The sequence below is a fragment of the Arvicanthis niloticus genome, chromosome 26, assembly GCF_011762505.2.
Source record: "Arvicanthis niloticus isolate mArvNil1 chromosome 26, mArvNil1.pat.X, whole genome shotgun sequence".
Taxonomy (NCBI): Eukaryota; Metazoa; Chordata; class Mammalia; order Rodentia; family Muridae; genus Arvicanthis; species Arvicanthis niloticus.
In genome coordinates, this window is record NC_133434.1 from 1,216,206 (window position 1) to 1,229,590 (window position 13,385).

A 13,385-nucleotide genomic window follows, 5' to 3' on the forward strand; every position below is an offset into this window, starting at 1 on the left:
GACCAAGCTAGACTCAGAAATCCGCCTGCCTCTGCCATCCAAGCGCTGGGATTAAAAGCGTGTGTCACCACTGCCTGGCCAGGCTGGCTTCTCTATTCATATCCCAAACTTGAGGATGCAAGAAGCCAGGGTCCCGGGAGTTCTTATTTTACAACATTTCCCTACACTCAACTGCTGCTGATTTGTTTCCCTGCATATTCTAGCATTCTCTTTCCTTCCTATCATTAACAATAGCCTCGTTTCACTACTCAGTTCTTTTTTTGTCTTGACTACTTTGCAATGCCTTAAGTCCTGTCCTGCCTCCATCAAACTTCCTTCTGTCTAGTCACGACCTATAATAAATCTGACTGTACTACAATCAAGGGTAACACATTTCATGCACTGCCTACCACATGAGGTGGTCTGTATCAATTTATACTGCATGGAATTTATTCAGGATGGAATTCTTTCCATTCCCTGTCCTGTTCTCTCTACCATGAACCTCCCGGATACCTTGTTATTCTTGCTGTCGTGTGTGTTCTTTCCATTTGTTTCCACAAGACTCACTGGAACTCAGTTTTTTGGTTTTGGGTTTTTTTTTGTTTGTTTGTTTGTTTTGTTTTTTAAAGGAAAGAGGTTTATTTAGCTCACAGTCTTTTTTAAAAAAAGATTTATTTATTTATCTTTTTAAAAAAAGATTTATTTATTTTATTTATATGAGTACACCATTGCTTTCCTCAGACACATCAGAAGCGGGTATCAGATCCCACCACAGATGGCCGTGAGCCACCATGTGGTTGCTGGGAATTGAACTCAGGACCTCTAGAAGAGCAGTCAGTGCTCTTAACCATTGAGCCATCTCTCCAGCACCTTATTTATTTATCTTATGTATGTGAGCACACTGTTAATCTCTTCAGACACACCAGAAGGCATCAGATCCCATTACAGATGGTTGTGAGTCATCATATGGTTGCTAGGAATTGAACTCAGGACCTTTGGAAGAGCAGTCAGTGCTCTTAACCACTAAGCCATCTCTCCAGCCCTGGAACTCAGTTTTTAAAACTCAGACCTTGCTTCCTCTAGAAAGTCTTCTGAAAGCTGGCCAAATGCCCCACCTCTAATTATGTCTTTCCATTTAATATGCTCTTCCTTTGGCATACTGTTTAATATCTCCAAAGGTCTTAATTTATTCAGGATTAGTACCTGTTGCCCATTAATTATTAGTACTTCTTTTATACTTGAGTAACACGTTTTATTTATCCATTTTATGTACATTTATTTTACCTATGTGTACTATACTTACATCACTTTCCTCTTTTCTTCCAACTCCTCCCCCATCACCTCCACTCCCTCTGAAACAGATGACCTCTTTCTTTCTATTATTGCTGTATATATGTAAGCAAATTGGTACATAAATGTCAACCTACCGAATCCATTCAGTGTTAACAAGTGTTTACCCTAAAGTAGTTAGTTGTTCATGTGTGTTTAAAGAAATTTCACTGCTCTGAAATCTTGCTTTTAAATATAAGCTCTTATTTTTCAATAGAAAAGAAAACACACAGAAACCTTTCAGCAGCTTTACAGTAGGAACAGAGCCAGGTGGTGGTGGGAGCACATGCCGTTAATCCCAGCACTCAGGAGAAAGAGGCAGGCCTCTGTGAGTTTGAGGTCAGTCTGGTTTACAGAGTGAATTCCAGGACAGCCATGGATAACCAGGACAGAAAAACCCTGTCTCAAAAAAACTAACTAACTAACTAACTAACTAACTAACAAAAAGTAGGATCAGAGTCAAGAACAGAATACAGCTTTAAAGGTTGGAACACTATGTGCCTGCCTGTGTCTGCTACAGTTAGGAATCTACAATGTTCTCGAGGCCCATGTGTTAAAGACTGGTTTCACAGGGTGGTGGTATTGAGAGGACATTTGAGATACACTCTTTAAGGGGATAGATATCCTGGCCCCTTCTTCCTTTCTGTCCCATCCTAACATGCCAAAAGGAGCAATAGTGTCCACACCGGGGGTAGAGGGGTTGTCTTAATTGCTGTTTTTTTAAGAAATAGATTTGAGGAAGCATTGTGAGGAATTTAATTCTCCCCAAACTTAGTTTTCATCTTTGAAAAGTGAGATTAGATTTAGCAATCTTTAAGACCATATGAAGCTCTAAATTATTCTTCCTAAGACACCAAGTAATGCTGGGAATAAAATGGGATAAGCAAAATATCTATAAATTAGCTTCCATGAGTTTAAATCAAGAGTAAGTGTTCAGTGTCTGTCTTACAGTTTTATATCATCATTACTTCCGACAACTGATTTTATGTTACGTTGAATAATTTTATGTTTTTGTATGATTCAGTTTTATTAAGAATTTCAAAATGATTAATTTCTCCCAGTTGGGAGGCTGAGCCAGGAGGATTGAAAGTGTTAGCCTGGGCTACATAGTGAGACTTCTGGGTAAGATGGAAGATTTTTCAGGAGGTTGCAAGGAGTGGCTGATTATTCTTGGGGAAACCAGAGACCTGGAATATTTTAGAGTTCCATTAGCGCTGCCCACTCTCTAGGAACCACTTGAGCAGCTCTTTAGTACATTTCTCTACCACTGAGGGACCTGCTGGGACAACAGCCAACTCAGAGGCCACGAATGGGCAGACTCTGAAGTTGGTTACACACCGGGCTACCAGACTTCTCCTAGAAAATCCACAAAAGCTACATTTTTATACAGGGGGTCCCCAGCAACTGCCACTGGGACCACCATGAACACCCCAGTGGGGAACCTTGAAACTGGGAGGCACAGACAACCTCTTAAACAATGTTTTCACTCGCTGCCACCACTGCCAGCAAGGGGGTGGGGGCGGTCACAGCAACTGCAGCTGAGCAGAGAGATTGTGTGAATGTTACAGCTCTAGAGGGAAAGGCTACCCCAACACAAGTGTTACTTACAGTTCTACCCTGGTAGGGGAGGGTTTCCCCCAGTGCAAGTAAAATAGCTCTGCTCCAAGAGGTATCCTGGCAATTGGGAGCCCATGAATACCATGAAGTCACACCACACAACAAACCTCACACAAGAAATTTACTGGGAGGAAAAAAAAAAAAAAACCCAGGAGGGTGGCTGTCTCCAGATGGTTGAGAAAGAGCAGCAAACTGAACAGAAAGCAGGCTTTATATAAGGTTTCCTTCCGGGGAGAGGTGAGCTTTTCAGGGTGGCCTAGGATTGATGGGATTTTGTGGGCGATCTTGGGGCAAAGTCAGAGATTAGTGGGATTCTTTTTCTTGGCTCTGCTTTTGGCTTGGGGTCAAGTCAAGGTCAGGGTGTTCTTTCCCTGGCCCTTGGACCCTATAGATTGCCTTATCTATCACTGAAAACTGCCAAGTAGATGAGGTGAGAATACATAAGAGAACAGAGCTAGTTAAAAATCAATGAGTTTAGCCTGGAGCAGAAAGACTGAAAAATCAACACCCATGCAAGAGATTTCATTGTATATTTTGTATCTCCACTCATCCATAACTTATACTGCGGGCCAGGGAACTAATGATTTCCCCTCGTGGTCAAATGCTGTCTTAAAAAAAACCAAAAAACAAAAAACCCCCCAAAAACTAGTATTGCCCTCATACCAAAAAAGAATTATTAGCAAATAATTCCCTGATGAACATAGACACAAAAATTCTCAATCTAATGCTTACATGCTATTCAAGAATACATCAAAAGGGCATTCCCCATGACTAATTTTCCTGTAGTTGATGGATTCAGAGATCAATAAATGTAACCTATTAATATGTGTAATCCATCACATAAGTGAACTAAAAACAAATCACACGATCATCTCAGTATATTCAGAAAAGACCTTTGACAAAATTCAACATAACCTCTAGAGAAAAACCCCTGAAAGACTAGTGGGGGAGGGAACATATCTCATCCTACTAAAAGTCACATACATCAAACCTATAGCCATCACCATGTTAAACAGAGAGAAACTGAAAAGCATTTCCACTGAGATTGGGATAGGACAAGGGTGCTCACACTCACCATATCTATTCAATACATATTCAAGTCTGTGGCCTTCTTGGTACATGTACTTCACGAATGGGAGCAGCTTCATCCAGAATGGAATCCCGTATGCAGGGGTGGCAGTGGTGGACCTGCAACTGCTTTGCTGCCAGGAACTTCAGCCCAGAAAGCTGAAATAAAGGCTCTAACCCAGGCTTTAAAACTGGCAAAAGGAGGCATAGCTAACATTTACACTGACAGCAGATGGGATTACTGACTACTGAAGGAAAAACCAGCAAAAAATAAGGAAGGAATATTTGCTTTATTGGGGGCATCGTGGCTTCCTCTCAGAGTGGCCATAATTCATTGCTCTGGGCATCAGAAAGGGACACCAGAAATAGCCTGAGAGAACAGGCTAGCAGATAAAGCCAAAAGGGAGTCTGCCCAAGTGTCCACTGACAACATTCTGGTAGCTTTGCCACCCCGTGTTTCCAGCCATCCCTGAATATACTGCTGAAGACAAACAAGATCAGGCAAAATGCCAAAAAGTTTACAGAAGAGGCAGATAGTTGCTGACCTCTGAAGGCTGCACCATCCGACCTAAGAAGTTTGCTAAGCGACTCCTCCATTAGATTCATCAAGGTTCACACCTAGGTCACCAAAAACTGAAGGAATTGCTGTGAGGGGCAAGGCACAAAATATTTGACTTAGGATAGTTGGTTGATCAGGTAATCTCAGACTGTGCCACCTGCCAGCTATGAACTTCTCAGGTCCCAATCAAGGAGTCATTCCAGGAACTGGAATCAGGGGTCAACGGCCAGGGGCTAATTGGGAAATAAATTATACAGAAATAAAACCAGAAACATATGGATACATGTATTTTAGTGTTTATAGATATCTTTTCAAAATGGGTAGAAGCCTACCCTACAGAGAAAGAGACTGTCAACTCAGTGGCAAAGAAGCTTCTGGAAGACATCATACCTAGGTATGGTTTGTCTACCCTGCTTGGGTCTGACAGTGGACCAGCATTCATCTCTCAGGCAACTCAATCTCTAGCACAGGTTCTGGGGACCAACTGGAAATTACATTGTATAATGTACATACAGACTCCAGAGTTCAGGGCAAGTGGAGAGGATGAATTGAACCCTGAAGGAGCCTTAACCAAATTAATCCTTGAAACTGTCTGTGACAGTTTATAAGTTTAAGCCTTATATAGGGCTAGGAACACCCCCTATACTTTAGGTCCTCTCACCTTGTTTTTGAGATCCTATACAGGAGGCCCGCTCCCATGCTGCCTAACCTCCAGTCTGATATCTTAGCTGAATATGACCAACATAAGTTTTGAAAGTCTGCTCCTCCCCCTAATCCCCATTGCTTTGAACCAGATGACAAAGTCTGGATTAAGAGACATAACCACAAGACTCCGGAACCTTGCTGGAAAGGGCCACATACCTTGATCCCGACCACACCTATGGCTGTTAAGGTGGACAGGATCAGGATGCAGATACACCACTCCTATGTTAAGCCTGCTAGGAGAGACCATTCAGCAGTTGAGGTCCCATGGTGAACTGCCACAAAAAAAAATGATGGAAGGTCACCCCACACCCTGTCGATCCTCTGAAGCTGCAACTCCAGTGCTCCTGATCCTGATTGCTTCCTGCTCAGCTTTGCTGCACCAGCCACTAGCCCCCTTACTATCTGGGTACCCCCAGGGGGCAATGCAACAACCTTGTCATCAAGTTCACAGTGGCTGGCAGGAAGGCTGATTGGACAGCAGGTTCTTAACGCCGCTCTCCCCAGACTTCACCCAGAACTGTTGGTTACCAGACAGAGACTCTGCATTGGAGTTAAGGTACCCATAGCCTATTCTCACCTCTGTAACCACACTGTAACCCCTACTACCCCCAAGAGAATGGTCGGTGGGCTTGTACCTTGGGGCTTACCCCATGCATTTATAGAAACATGGCTGAGGATTTTTATGTTCTAGTATAGCTTGTACCTAGAATGACTTATTTCTCTGGGGAGGATGTCACCAACCAGTTAGCAACTCCAAACAATTGAGTTAAAAGGGTATCCATTTCTGCTGTGTTACTAGGTTCTTTCTTTGGCATAGGGCTGACCAGAGCCGCTAGTGTAGGGTCCCTCAGCCCTAATACTCCAAGATGAAAATTACAAAGCCCTATGAATGGTGATACATGCAGATATACAGGAGATGGAAAAGTCCATCATAGCCCTGCAGGATTCCCTATCCTCCCTGGCAGAAGTAGTCTTACACAACAGAAGATGCCTAGACTTGCTGTTCCTGTAGCAGGGAGGACTCTATGCAACCTTAGATGAGAAAACTTGTTTCTATGTTGACCACTCAGGGGTGGCCAAAGAATCCATGGTCTTAGTCCAGAAAGAGTCTACAAGACAAATCATACTGGTGTTAGCTTTGACTTGTGGCCCCTACATAGTCAATGCTTTAGTTAGGTTTGTTAAGGAATGGATTTATTAAACATCTCAAGGATTTGAGATGACTCAAAACTGAAGGGGGAAATGACAAGGCTAGGCTGACTCCATGACAGGCTTCAAACTGGCAGTTTAGGAGACTAGGCCTAAGAACTGGGCAAGTCTAGTCAAGCCCAGGCAAGTCAATTACTAATAGAAAAACCCCAGACCCCAGCCTCCATGCCCCAGTAATGGTTCCGGAATCTAGAGACAGAGCAAGGTAAGCCCACCTACCCTGGGCTTCCTCAACAGCAGTTTCCAACCCCTATGCCCCACAATGGTTCCAGAATACCTAGAGATAGAGTAAGATAAAGCTCATCCCCTCCACTCCCCGGAACTCCAATGTGCTTTAAGTTGAGCCTGCAAGCTCACTTGATTGTCTCTCTATCTTGGTAATGGGAGACCCTAGCAGGTTGAACTTCTGCAGAATAAAAGACTCTGCACTTACATACTATTTGAGTCTGGAGTGTCATTTTTTGGTGGATCGTGGACCCTTATAGTGCCACAGTGATAAAAACAGCCAAACACTGCCATCAAATAGACAAATTGGTTAAAGGAACTGACTAAAGACCCAGACATTAGTCTAAATGGCCACCCAGTTTTTGACAAAGTTAACAAAAATACACATTGAAGAAAATATAGTCTCTTCCAAAAAATGGTTCTGGAAAAATTGGATGTCTACCTGTAGAAGTTGATTCTGCTAAATTTTTGGTAAAGAATTATTTTATGTGTATTAGTGTTTTGCCTTTAGGTATGTGCATCGCATACATGCATTGTCTGCAGAGGCCAGAAGGAAGCACTGTATCCCCAGGAACTGGGATTATGAATGGTTGTGAACCACCCTGTGAGTGCTGTGAACCAAACCAGACTCCTCTACAAGAGCAACAAGTGCTCTTAACTTCTGAGCCATCTCTCCAGCCCTGAAAGTTTGTTATTTCTTATCATGTAGAAAAATGAATCCCATGTGTATCAAAGACTTGAGTACTATACCCAAAACTCTAAAACTTCTAGAAGAAAAAGAAAAAAAAGCAAGTCTACTTCAGGATATAGACTCAGGCAAGACCTTTCTGAATAGGATCCTGGCCTTGCAGTAAATAAGACTACCAACCAACAAGTGGGGCTTAATGAAATTGAAAGTTTCCTGTACTACGGAGTCAACTGTTAATCAACTAAAGAGATAGCCTACAGAATGGGCAAAAGAATCTTTGCCAGCTATACATCTGACAGGCAATTAATATGTAGAATGTAAAATAAATAAACAAACATAAAACAATCCAATTTAAAAAGTGGATTATGGAACTAAACAAGAGTTCTTAAAAGAATAAGTGTAAATGACTAATAAACATTTTTAAAGCATCTCTAGCAATCAGAGAAATGAAAATTAAAACTGTATTGAGATTTCATCTTATCCCATTCAGAATAGCCAAGATCAAGAAAACAAAACAAAATAAAAAATGACAGCAAGGCAGTGGGGAAAGGGGAAAGCTTACACTGTTGGTAGAGTGTAAATTGGTGAAGCCACTTTGGAAGTCAGTGTTCAGGCTCCTCAGAAAACTTGAGCAAGATATATCATATGATATAGCTATACCACTCCAAGGCATATACCCAAAGGCTCTTCCAAACTAGTATGGGGTTACTTGCTTATCCATGTTCCTTGCTGTTCTAATCACAATAGCTAGAGAATGAACTCACCTAGATGGTCATTGACTAATGAATTGTATAATGAAAATATGTATATATTCACTGCCCTGTCCATCAGGGCAATGAACAGGGTACAGGGGGATCACCTGAAAGAGAGAATGGGGAAACAGGGGAACGCAAAGAATGACGGCTTGTCTATAGGCTGATCAAACGGTAATTTTTACTTTTTCACACAGGAGTTATAAATACATAAAGGCAGGATGTGGGGAAGGGGGTGACCCAGAAGCATAGATGTTCTCAGGGGGAGTACAGATATCTTCCAGAACAGGGTATCAGCTGGGTGAAGAAGCAGGGAACAGGTCACTATGACTTTGTTTATGATTCATTTGTTTCTTATCTAAGCTGGTACTTTCTACCAGGGCTACCTATCCACAAGGTCTATGACTACTAGTTCTTATAGTTCTTATCCAGGCTGGTAAATTTCCACCAAGGCTGCCTGTTTACAAGACCTTATAGCTATCTGTTTTAGGGTCAGTGTTTTTCCACAGAGACCAAGACTGTGTGTTAACAAGCATGTGTGTCTGACTTAGGCCTATAGCTGACTTTAGGCCTTCAGTGTATAAGCAAGGCTGCTCCTGACAATTCACAATGGAGTTTTATCCATCTGTAAAGAAAAATGAAATTATAAAACATGTGGGAAAATTTATGAAACTGGAAAATACTAGATTAAGTGAGGTGACTCAGGCCTAGAAGGACAAATGTTACATGCTTGCTCTCATGTAGATTCAGTTAGACTTAGATTTTCGTATATAACTTGGGGTGCTTGCAAACGCCAGGATACTAGCAATGGACAATTGCAGAGGGGTTTGGGAAGATCCTAAAGTAGAACACAGGTGATATGAAGGGAAAAGGAAAATAAAATAATGGGAAGTGTTAATTAATGGGGATGGGATGCAGAGGGAAGGGTTGTGGCAGAGGTAACTAACACTACAGAGGTTTGGAAAAGGCATATGGAAACCTACTATTTTATAAGTTCATTGAAAAAAAAAAGTTTGACTAGAAGTACCCTAGATGGAGGGGTGATGCTTCTAGGAGCAATAAGTTATTAAACAAAAATCCCAGTGCCTATGTGGGATACCTTGTGTTGTTAGGAACATCCCAGCAGTCATCCCTAAAACAATACAAGCTATGCCATTGCTCTTGATCGTCCATCAGAGAATGGTGGTAAGACCTTATTGCTGGAGACACCACACGCTTTGGTTGTATGGTATTCAAGTCAATACTGGACTGGATGTTTTCTCCTTGCTGGCTAGCTTTCACAGTGCTGGAAAATTCTATGCATTCTCTCAGGGGAAAAAAGTCATCAACAGTTTTATTCAGCTGTGAACTCTTGAGAACAACAATAGTGATTGACCTGGAAGGATATTACTGAATGTTACAATAGGGGCATGGATGTTATGGATTATGGAGGTCACTGGCTGCTTTTCATTGACTATAAGGATCACTCCATAGTGAGGAGTTCATGCTTGGTATCACAATCCTGGTCAGAAATCTGCATTCGTAGAGGTCATAAACCCTAGGGGAGAGCCTACTGCTATTATTATGTTAAATATAGTATCAACTGCCTTCTAAATATTTTTACTCATACCCATAAATTAGTGCAGCTCTCAGCTGTCATCTGAGAAGCTTTTTTTTTTTTTTTTTTTTTTGGCAGTGGGCAGTAATTAGTGAAGAGACACACAGTTGTTAAGATCTAAAGAATAAATGGCCACGCAGTTCTCAACATTAAATGTGTATCTGTATAACCTCTCTCCCCACCCAGGGTACAGGAGACATTGTAGAAGAAACGGCAGAAAGTTTGTAAGAGCCCAAGGTTAGGGAGAGCTCTGAGAACTGATTTTTTTTTTTTTTTAATGGCTGCTACTCATGAATTCACAGTAACTTGTTATCTGTGTAAGACTTGAAGACCTGCACAAGGTCAAGACAATCAGCATTCTGGGATAGACAGCAGAGGGACACATGAGATACTATCCTTAGCTGAGGAGCTATTGGCAGTCAGTGGCTACTGGGCTACTCTTGGGGAGAGACAGTTATTTTTTCCTTCAGGGCTGTGGCTGTGGGTAGATTTCTCATACTCTTGTGGTTGGCGCCACTGTCATGGGAATAGTTGGAATGCTGATTTGATTTAGTGAGTTGTTTTTTTTTTTTGAGATAAGAGATGAGATTGGGAGGGAAATTGTGTGTGTGTGTGTGTGTGTGTGTATGTGTATGTGTATGTGTATGTGTATGTGTGTGTTGTAGTGCAGGATGAGACGGAGGGAGGAAATTGTAGAGTGGATATGACGAAAATACATTGTACATATTTGTGAAATTCTCAAAGAATAAACGATATAGAAAAACGATATAGAAAAAATAAACGTGAATGTTTAGGAGAAACAAATTATAATCTGTCATAAAACTTAAAAAAAATAATAATACAAAATTATCTAGTATGAACTGGAAAACATTCTGGTTGGAGCCACGGCTCTACCATTTCATAACTGGACAGCACTGTCCAGGTACAAAATGGCTTGATTTCAGTTTCTTTGCATATGGAATAGAGACCTTACTTTTATCTCCCAGTACATAAATTACTCCGTGGTCTATAAATTGCCATTTCGCTGTCCCACCCACAAGATACTGATGATGCTATATGAAATCCAACTCCTGGCAGCAGAACACTGTGACTTGCCATGACACTACCAGTATAACTCTGCACCACATACAGGTGACTGATAGACCTTTTATATTTTCTTCTGGCCTCTAAATATGGACCTTGTGCTCATCTACCTTTAAAGGATGTCAGTAAAAGAAACCCAAAAGAGTTAAACTTTAATCTGTTTTTATTTCCAGTTCTAGAGAAGGCTAGGGAGAGACAGCTGGCTGGTGGAAAGGGTGGAAAAGTTCAGAGTTCAGTATGTGTGTGTGGCCTCTGATTGTTCACTGAAGTATGGTGTAATGTTGTAAGTAATTGTTTGTCTCATGACCATCTGTAAAAAAACATATGGAAATGAAATGTTTTTATATAGCTACTTATTTTTTTTTTGTTAACATACCAGTGACTTTAATTTCCCTATAATTAAAAAGTTTTGCAACTTCAGGTACTTCAGTTATAAAGGTAGCTTTCCCAATGATAAAGCTGTCCTTACCCACTGTGTTCAACAAGCAAAAGAGTGATGAGTTTTGATTGACCCTTGATCATGCTTAACACTTAACGTACATGGTGTCTGTACTTTGTACAATTGAGCATGCAGCTGATACCATCCTGAAGTAATGGGAAGTATCAGAAATCCTCTTTAATCTTTCTCCTTTCCAGTGCTCACCTCAAAGTGACATTTGCCAAGATTAAGTCATAGCTATAGCTAAGAGCATTTCAGGGAAGACCCCAGATAAAGTTAACTGGTGCACCCTGTGAGATTCAACAGTTTCACCTTGGCCATCAGAGGCAGCACCTCTGAAAGGCAGGGGAAAGGACCACAGAATACAGAGGAAAGTGCAGCCATGGTACCTGTTTCCACCTTCCTAAAGGAGAGCAAATTTGAAGTTCTTTGGTAAGAAGAAAGAACATTTGGTTTCTATAATACTATTACAGATACTGTGCAAACAGATAATACCTTGCTTGCTGCTCATCCTTTGTAAAAAACAATGGTTTCTATTCAGTGCAGTCGTGGGCTCTCCTGTCTTTTCCAGAGACCATAGAACAGCAGGTGACCACATCATTATTAAGCTAACAAACTGTCATAAAGAGCGGCTTCGTTGGGGTTCAAAATCCAATCTCTGCTTAGTAGAAAGCAAGTATTGACAAAAACCCGAAAGCGCAGGTTGCTTGTGAACAATAAACCATAGTAGCTATTTAGATAGGTGTGTAGTTAGATAAAAGGTATCTGCCTTCCCAGCTTTGATGGCTATGCTAATCCCAAAGTCAAATAGAACCTAGGGAATGGCTACAGGGGAAGCAGTGTGGGGAAAAGAGGCTCCAAAGAGAACCGAATGGAACGAAGCAGCCCAGCCGTTGCTGAGACCTTTGGCGAGGCAACTGCTCTTAGGCTTTTAAAATTCAATTTCACGAAGCCCCACCTTTCCCTGCTGAAGTACAGATCTTTTTTCCCACTAGGGTGGGCCTTGTCTCCACTCAGTCCCTCTGGATTCAGACAGGTCTCCCCACTTTCAGGCTCTCCTTACTAAGGCCAAGGCTTTAGAAGGCTCTTTGCTTTTAGAAGCTGAGGCCAAATGATGGCTGAAGGACCTGTTGTCAACCGTCTCTCATTGTCAGACTTCCTGGCTTAAGAAATGCATCTGGTTCCTGTATTTGTGGATCCTTAGCCAACAAGCAGCAACAGATGGTGTGCAAGTGAGCGTGAGCCAGTCTGGCATCCTGAAAACGACTCCGAGGTCTCCTTAATAGGCATGCCACCTAAGGTGGCTCCCCTGCTCCACCAAGACGGTATGAATGCGGGGCTTCGCACCTGGCCGCGGTAACGCTGTGGGACTGGAATCATTCCAGGACCCCGGGGACAGTGCAGAGGAGCAACTCCCGCGGAGGCTGGCGACGAGGATTATTCCTAGCTCCGAAGGAACTAACCAACGGCTTCCTAGGCACTAGGTTTCCTCCGGACCCCAGCACCCTCCCTCCATCTGAGTGAGCACTTATTCGGTTCCTTCTCCTTCCTGAGGATCCTACTCCGGATCCGCGCCTCCCTTCCCAGGTGGTGCCTCCCTTTCTCCCGGCCCTGAGCCCCTGACCTAGCCGGGCATCCTACCTTTTCGGAGCCTCAGAGGTATCCCCACTTGCCAGTTTCGGTCACACATGTGACCGTGGGTGCCCAGGAGGTACAAGCGTCCGCACCCCGCCCCGCCTGGCCCCACCTAGCCCCGCCCGCTGCAGGAGCTGGCAACCCCAAGACAGCCCTAACCCCGCTGCTAGCACGACCTCAGGTGGCTCAATACTGCACTCTTCTTCCAAGCGCCTTTTCCCTGCTTCAGAGCGTCCCCTGCTTCGATGAGGCTTTCAGGGGCCACAGGCACTCCCTAAAAAGTGTGATCCTGAAGCCCAGGTTCCTGGCTCATCCAGGTGTACTACTTATGCATAACTTCCTGTTATGTAAAGTGATTCCTGGCTTGGGAGGAAGGGAATGCTCTGAGAGGGAAGAAGCTCTGAATTTCTCCAGCCAGGGGAACCACAGCCAACACAAGGGACAAGTAGCCACTGAACGCTCACCTGCCAAGGAAGGCTCCGGTGGACGATGCATGAGCT

At 42.8% G+C, this 13,385-nt stretch overlaps 1 protein-coding gene across 1 annotated transcript in view; it reads right to left on the minus strand.

The window, feature by feature from the left end:
* Tmem45b (transmembrane protein 45B) overlaps positions 1-12,997 on the minus strand; it is a 37,169-nt gene extending 24,172 nt beyond the window's left edge. The window contains exon 1 of the mRNA XM_076924589.1: positions 12,892-12,997. The gene's annotated coding sequence lies outside the window, so the exon portion shown is untranslated. The remainder of the gene's footprint in view (positions 1-12,891) is intronic.
* Positions 12,998-13,385: the final 388 nt, after the last annotated feature.